The following is an 8946-nucleotide window of genomic DNA, read 5'->3' as shown; positions in this document are numbered from 1 at the left end:
TCCCCTTTCTCTCTCTTTCATTTGATTGATGCTTGGACACAGACACAGACACACACACACACACACACACACACACACACACACACACACACACACACACACACACACACACACACACACACACACACACACACACACACACACACACACACACACACACACACACACACACACACACACTCACACACACACACATTACTGTACCCTATTAGTGCCCACCATAGAGAACACATACAGTAGGGCAGGCTACATTTCTCTTGAAGTTTCCCCTGGAGTCTAGTTCAAACTTAACAGAATGTTCACAACCTTGTTTACGTATTGGCCTCATCTATTTATTACCACTGCAGTCATGTGTTTTACAAACAAAGGGCCACAGGCAAAAAATAAGGCATTATTTATGAGCAGGCGGGCAGCATGGGAACCAGTAAGTACAGTCCAGCCTGTGACTAACCATCTACAAACCGAGCATCTCCTGTGAACATCATAGAATGGCTGAAATCATCACCAGCTTTAGCTAATGAATAGTTTCATATAATTAATATAATATATTAAAATGAGATGATATAATAAATCATTATTATTGAATTAGCTTTTTGTAATTTATTGTGATTCTAAGGACTGAGCATGGCTTCAGCAGTCTTAATAAGTTATGAATGAAGTGCCACCACCTCTTCCAAACCAATGTTTTGGAGACTCCCTATATCAAGATCCCCATCATTTGCTAGTAATTGTGAAATGTGGTCAGGAAGACGTGGGTTGACTTATAAGTTCTGACGTTGTCAGGTCAACAAGTTATCCTGTGACGTGGGTTATGGAGTGAGGGGGGCGATGGAGGGTAAGAATGTATTGTTGCACGACAAAGGGGATGCCTCTGACTCACAGTGGCTCACACCTACTCTGTTTACATTTCTAATGAAAATAACCGCCCGATATTCACATTCACAATGTCACATGTCAATAGTAGGCTACACATCTGCTTAATTATTATTATTATCATCATCATTTTCAAGTATGCCAGTATTTCAACACTGAGGTTGATGATGTCAGAACAAAGCCAAAAAGAGAATGCATTCTTCTTATTTCCTATTAAGGACCTGAAGACTAACATCGGAGGAACTTTTGAAAAAACATATAGTATTTAATCATAATGCTGATGAGCAGGATGCTGACAAAGATGTACAGACTTTTCAACAAAATGTCAGAGAAAAATTTTGAACTTTTTTAAAGCTTCTTAATTACCATAAATGGTGATTTATGTTGCCTTTGTATTAATTGAATTTGCTTTTATTATTATTTTAAATTGTAACAAAATAATAATCTAGAGGCTTGCTTTGAAACCATGAAATTATATTTTCACAAGGTGATGCTCGTTTTAAACATCCATGTGCTAATTTCACATTGCTGCATGTTATACATAACATGACATAACAGAACCTTTTTTTAGGTCTCTATATCTGCAGGCCAGGGGTATTTGACTACCATTTCCATTCACTGTCAACCACCCCAGTTAAATGTGGTAGATAGATCCATAGTTATGTAAAAACAGCACATACAATATTGACCTTAGCAGCTGGTGTAAGATGTTTTTTCTTCCAATAAACTGAATCTGTGTCATTTTGTCAGAACCAAAACAGCATTCTGTTACAGATTTGTACTAGCAGTTGCAATTCAAATGTATGAGCCACCAGGTGGCAGTGTATAACAGCTATTCATTCTATATGACTCATTCAGCAGCACCCTGTCCTTTCCCATCTCCATTTGCCTTTTGTAAAAACTGTAAACTGTCCCCAGTTAGGCTATGATGTCTGCATGAACAGTGCCGTCCTGTGTTGATATTCTAGTGTGAATCATGTTATGGTCAAACTTTAATAACGTAGTGTGTGCTTACAAGTTGATCACTGATGCTCACATGTACACACATGAGCTAAACAGACAGCAAGGTCAGCAGCTGTAGAACAGGTGCTCTTTTGTCAACAAACCATTGCAATGACATGATGTTTATCGGAGTTCACATTGTTATGGTTGAGCAACATCAACAAGCTTCTTTACTGAATATTGGATGATGACATTTTCGGTAAATGCTGCAGAGATGCTGAAACGCATCCAAATGTTTGTTTATTTTCCCCAGTCAATGGACCAGGGAGAACACAGTGGCTGTGCAATAAGTCAATATTTGGTTTGGTTTAGGAAGAAACCAGACAAGACAGTAAAACCATGTGAACAGTATTCTGACACTACTACTACTGCTATTATTATTATTATTATAATTGTTAATGTATCTATTTGTAACTCTGAGAGTGTACAAACATAACCAGAATGGTCTACTATTACAGGTCCATTTGGTTACATTTATATACCCTCAGGTTAAATGAACACTCGGGATTGTACTGTGGCTTGGAAGATAGAACACCAAAAGCTCACTTCAAGCAGCAGCAATTATGAGTGGGCACAGGCACAGCCATTTCCTCTTTTTCTTCAGCACAAGCACTTTCTTCTTGTGTGGGTGTTTGTAAATATATATATCTATAACCTGCGTCATAGTAGACACACACACTGAACTTTGGATGTGGTATAACTTACAGTATTAATGACACTCTTCCATCTGCAGCAGTGGAAATGTAAAACAAAAAATTTGACAGTTTATAGATGCCATATTCCACTACAAAATTATATGAATCTACTATCAATATTTTTCTCTTGATGTGAATACGTCCTCATGAACTAAATAATCAGTGGACCATTAATGTGAGGCTTCATCTCTTGTTTCATCTTGATTCATTATCAGGGTATTGTAATCACTCCTGTCTTTCTGACAGTGGTATAATGAATAACCACTATAACTTAAACAACACTTCGCATTTCAACAAAGGAGGGATGGAATTTAAGTGTTATCAGATTAGATTAGATGCTTATGGCAGCTTAGATATTGTAATAGTTCAAAGAAATTGATTTGTTAAAGTATTGCTCAACAGATGTCACTCTATGTTTCTGTACAGTGCAAAACGTGTTGAAACTGGACATTAAGTTTATCCCAAAGACGCTGCATGTGAACACGCCTTGATGTAGACCATGTTGACTCAATCCTAGATTCTTTTATTTGAAATACATAACTCTTAACCTAACCCTAAACCATTGCATTGCATTGACATGCCACATGTCAACATTGACACGCAACATTTCACTCTGGCGATTGGGTTGGATGGGAAGAAAAAATAACACCCAGTGTGAAGTGGGTGGTGTGGTCATCACAGTGGTCATCATAGTGATGGAAGCTCACTTCCAAAAAAAAACAGATTTTTGGAAGTGCATAATCCTATTTATAGGTTATTAATGTCATCATGTGTCTCGCTAGCCAATCACAGTGCTGAATAGAGTCAGCCAATAGAGTCAGCCAATCACAGTACAGGAAAGTGGGCCAAGTGGGCCAATCACAGTGCAGGAAACTAATACTAATGAGGTGTCCCAACCCCACTTATAGGGGCGGCTACACCGCCCAAAAATATGTGAGTATCAGAAATACTGTATATTTAAAAAATCTAATTGGATGTGGATCTCGGGATCCACAATGGAACGGTGTGGTTCCCACATGGATCTTTGGCTTCATGTGGTCAGCTTGTGACATCAGTCATCTATGAGGTCAGTCGTCTCGTCTATGATGAAAGAATCCAAATTTGATTCCCATTGACTTCCATAATAAAATTAAAGTTAATGTGAATTTCTATTTATTTACTGTACATGTTAAACATACTCTGCAAATAAACAGAAACGTTTGTACATGTTGTTATTGTTGTATCTTATTGTAAGTCGCTTGACTGTAATGTAATGTAATGTTACATGTAACAGAGACAATGATCTATTTATTTTTCCAGCTTGTTAGATGTGACTAATGTTCATACAATATGTTGTGTTTCACAAGATACGTTTCCACTTGAAAATATGGCTTTTTCAAGGATTTTAAAGATTGAGTTTAGGATACTTATTGCTATTGGTATATAATTCTCAACCTACAGTATGTCCTACTCTTCTTATAGTGGCTTTACTTACTGTATAATCTAGTACAGTGTTACAACTTATTGATAAGTTCATCAAGTGTGTAGATCTTTAAACTTAATCTAGGCGTGATTTACATTATTTATTAAAATATCTGTTTAGTTAATTAATTGCAACTTGAGTACAGAGGGTGAGGAAGGGATCACTTGTTGTTAAAGTGCCTGATTGACATATCCTGCGTGTTACATGTCTAAGCCAGTGTATATCAACCCTGGCAAACGTCCCAATTTTGGGCCGGGGCTACTGCTGAGGTGTGCCGCGCCGTTTGAAGAAGGTTTGAAAAAATATAATTAAAAAAAAAATAAAAAAAAAAAAAGTTTTTTTCTTTCTTTTTTTAAACAATAATAATAATCAGGCATGCAAACAGCCCCGAGGTGAAAAGGGTGACAACATGCTGTTTTTTTCGGGTCAGGTGTCACACTATTGCCCTATTTGGATTAAAAACGGCTAGTGGAAGCTGAAAGTTTGCATGTCTGAATAATGGAAAAACTGAAATATTTGTTTGCATTTGCTTTTTTTCTATATATATTTATACCGTATATCTAGGTGTGCCCTGGGATTTTTTGGCTATGCCAGGTGTGCCTTGGCACAAAAAAGGTTGATAGACACTGGTCTAAGCAACTCTGGCTTACAAAACTATTGTGCAAAGAAAGAAGACCACGCACTCTTACCATTTGTAAGTTAACTGATAATACTTCATGAATCCCTCCAACATGTAAGGACATTACCAGTTAAATTCTGATTGAGTTGGCACTTGGCTGATGAAAACATACTAGTTAACAAAATACCCCATGATGTGAAAAAGTCCTCCATTCCAATTTCACACAATACTCAAGAAAAAGTCACAGGGTGGTTAGTTGTGACCCATGTCACCCACGGATTTTCGGTCAAGTTATATGAATATACTGTCGTTTTGACAGAGACAGCTTTGCAAGTGCCTATCATGTGCAGAGGTGTGTTGATTTTCACAGATAAACATGCACAGTTGAAGTGATGCAAGATTATTATGGCAGAAACAAAACCCAATTGCTCTTTGTGTTGGATGATCTAGTGTGCAGTACTTTAAAAAAGAGACGGTAGTGGATGATGCCTCTATAGTTTTTTTGTCCATCTGCTGCTCTGGGAGGAAAACGTGTGAAGTAACCCACAACCTTCAATCAGATAAGAGAACATTATGTTCTCTGTTTGAAGGCTGTGGGTTACAAGCTGTGCCACACTTCAACCCCCTAACTGCTGTATTGTCTATCTGATTTTTCATCCCTTTCCAAGTGCATTAACCCTCCCCATGCCTAACTACCTGCACTTATACTTTTGTAGTGCCTGCGTTTTAGGTTTGAGCCTCTCAAGTGATTGCATACTGTATATGCAATCACAGTTCCACAGTCCCAGGCTTTATTTTAGCCTGGCTGTTGTTGATAATGGGATTTTGATGGGAAGAAACATTGGCTCATTTGCATATATGAATCTCTGTCTAGGCTATGAATTGCAAAGCTGTCAAATGAGCCTGATGGAATTTAATGACAGCAAAACTGGTATGCTTCACAGTATGTAGTGATATTAGTCTGACAACACAGAAGGTATATCTACTTTAATGAAGTGCCATTTGTCTAAATGATTGTTTAAATATAAATCAATGTTTTGACAATGATGGATTACAATGATCATACCAAAATGTGAAGAAACACCAGAGTATGCTTGATTAACACTTTTCACATACAATTATAATGTCAGCCAGCTAAGACAGCTGAAATAATTCAGAATATCAGAAAGATTGAACCATCTGTTGGGTGAGGTAAAGGGTTTGAGAAGGTGGCTGCAACTATTGACTCACCTAGAAAATGTGATCCTTGGTGCTTCCGAACCAAAAGATAATATATCTGTTTCTACTTATATTTTAACCACATGAACCCTAGCGTCCCTATTCTGATGTGCACATCAGCGAAAATAGCCGATTTCAAGCTCACAACACATCGCAATGCAAAGAGAATTGGTGTAGAGGGAAATACAAGAACTAGAGGATCTAGTTCTTGAGGATCTAGTTCAAGCTGATAAAGCAGCACAGTTTTCTGCTTGCATGTAGTAAAGCTGTTGCTTTGTTGAGACTGTGTCAGGATTTTGTAATTCATCTGGGTCAAGCCTCGATGCTTTTCCTGTCCATCTGCTGTTCTGGAAGGAAATGCATAATATGTGAAGTAATCCACAGCCTTCAGACAGAGGGTTTCCAAACTTCAAGCCCCTGTCTGCTGTCTTGTTTATTTGCTTTTTCATCTCTTTCCAATCGCATTAACCCATTGCCTGCCTACTGATACCTGCCCATGTACTGTTATAGTTGCCTGGCTGTCTTAGGTTGGAGCCTCTCAACTGATTGAGCATACTGTGTAGTGTCCTGTATGTACAATGTGTGTTTGTGTGTGAATGATTGTTAATTGTAAAGCCTAATTGATTGTGAATGATTGTGAATTGAAAGCCTGTGATGTGACAATAAAGTTGTAAATTCAGATTCTGAATGTGTGTGCCAGTGTGTAGGCCTACATTATAGCCATTTCAAGTGTTCATACAGTAGAGCTGTAGGAGAGAAGGTGTGTGGTGAATGAAAATAGCAGCAACACAAAACACTAGATAATTGAGTGATTATGAATATAACACTTTGGTTAATTAACAAACTGTACTGGAAATCTGCCTAGAACCTTTGAGTGCTTTTTAACGGTCTACAATTACAGTAATTGTAGACAATTACATTAATGTCACAGAAAACTGCCAAAGATAACTAGTACAAAAATCAAGTTACAATTGCACCCCATGAACGCTATGGTATGTTTCACAATAGCAAATACACAGTAGGGTCCATCAAAATGCAATACAAAAATGTAATGTCAAAATATCAAAATGTCTGGGTTTGCATTTTGTTCCAATGTCCATAAAAGTTTTGGGAAAATTCATTCAGATTTAGAGGAAATTCACCCTTTTGGGTGCTTTTCTTGCCATGCCATGGCAATTTCTAAAAAATGCAACAAATAGTTTTTTTTTAAATAAATGTGTTTATCAAGAAGCAAAATGTGTTTATTAAGAAGAAAGATTTTCAGAACAACATTGAAATTGTCATTGAACATCACAAAGAAATGGTCTTCTTGAGTTTTATTCCTACGTTGTGTTGCGCTTGCAGCAGCGACAATTCGGCTGTTCACAGCAGTCATGCTCAACTGCCTGCAATTCCGCAGGTGCTCACTCACTTTACCTGCTGCCACGAAGTTGGTTGTGAGTTTGACACCATGCTTGGCGCTGTCAGTCACAGCGTTGATGGCACATACATTCACCACACCTACCTGGAATGCTGCACTGGTAGCCCAATCCTTTACATCGAGTGAGAGAAATGCTGGATCGATGCACAACTGATGCATGCAAAAACAGCAGTCTGGGTTGCGAGGTTCGCCAACCTGGAGATTCGCGAGAAGACTGGAAAACTTTGGCTTGACAAAGCCAGTGCTAAAGTGTAGCTGTGGGGCTTGTATGGGTAGATCAGCTTGTGCTACAAAATGACATTTGCAAGTGCTAGGGGAAGCATCTCACCCGTTCAGGTACCGGAGGTATCTACAGCGGCATCTACAGCTTCTTGCAAGTCAGTAGATGTTGAGTAGATGTGTATTATTATTATATTATTATGCTGCTACGTCAAAGCCAGCTTGATAGTGTAGAGCAGCTTGACCATCCATTGCGCCTTTTGCTGCGCTCCCGGCCATTGGAAAGTTACTGGAGACTGTGCTGCATCATCTGCAACCAGATACATAAGACAGAGCTCAAACTCGTGGTAGTCGCCTCGCTTGTAGTCAATCACTTCTGCAGTGTACACAGTGAGTTCAGCACATAACATGCCCAGGAACGGTTGTTCGGCGTTGGCAGGAATGTAGCGGGACAATGGATCACGATATTTGTGTGGCAGCAGGTTTCAGTTGTCCTGCAGACACGTTAACAAGGTGAGCCTGGCGTCTCAACCATAAGGTCAGTGAAAATGCGGCTGAGGAGGCACCTCACCAATGTGATGCCAGCACACCGACCAGAGCAGTGGTCAACCAAGTAACAACTGGATGTGAGATGGCCGGAGTTTGATGCAGTGGTCTCAAATGCCATGTTGACAACCTGGTCTGTGCAGCACCACTCCTTCAGTAGCTTGCATGTCAGCTGCGATGAACTCTCCGGACACCTTGTTATTCCCCTTCGTATCCACAGAGCATTTTGTGCCGATCCACGTTTCCAACCACCACTGTCAAACGCTTCACCAACTTGCTGTCCCAGTGCAGGGTTCAAATGGTAGATGGTGTCCACTGCTTGTGGTGTTCTTTACTGATGGCCTCCAGCACTTAGCATTGGTCTGCTGTCGCATAGGAGGCTGAGATATTTGCACATGTGATGATGATGAGTAATATTAAATTAGAAAACAAATAGGAAATAAACAAAATTAAGGTCAAAATGTATGTACTGTATGCTTGCAAAAAAAAAGCTTGCACCTAAATCACCACGTATTGCAAACATATTTTGCATGTGTTAACAATATGGAATGGAACACCTTTATCACCCAGACACATCAGTAGGCTACAAATGTATATTTTGATGCACCCCTAATACACAGTGATACTAGTCTGACAATACAGAAGGTCTACTACGTTTTAAGTGCAATATTTGTCTTTTTAGCAATTCTAAATTATTGTTTTATCTATTCCTTCTTTTTGACAATGATTGATTACATCGATGGAACCAATATGTGAAAATAAAACACCAGCAGTACCCTATGCTTCAAAGACCTAAAAAAAAAGAAGGAAAAAATGTAATTTTGACACAGTTATGACAGCCAGCTAACGCCTTCAATAAATTCAGAAATAATTCAGAATATCAGAAAGATCA

The sequence above is a fragment of the Gymnoscopelus braueri genome (assembly GCF_963280865.1).
Source record: "Gymnoscopelus braueri genome assembly, chromosome: 7".
NCBI lineage: Eukaryota > Metazoa > Chordata > Actinopteri > Myctophiformes > Myctophidae > Gymnoscopelus > Gymnoscopelus braueri.
The sequence above is the reverse complement of the archived record's forward strand: the minus strand, read 5'-3'. Positions refer to the sequence as shown.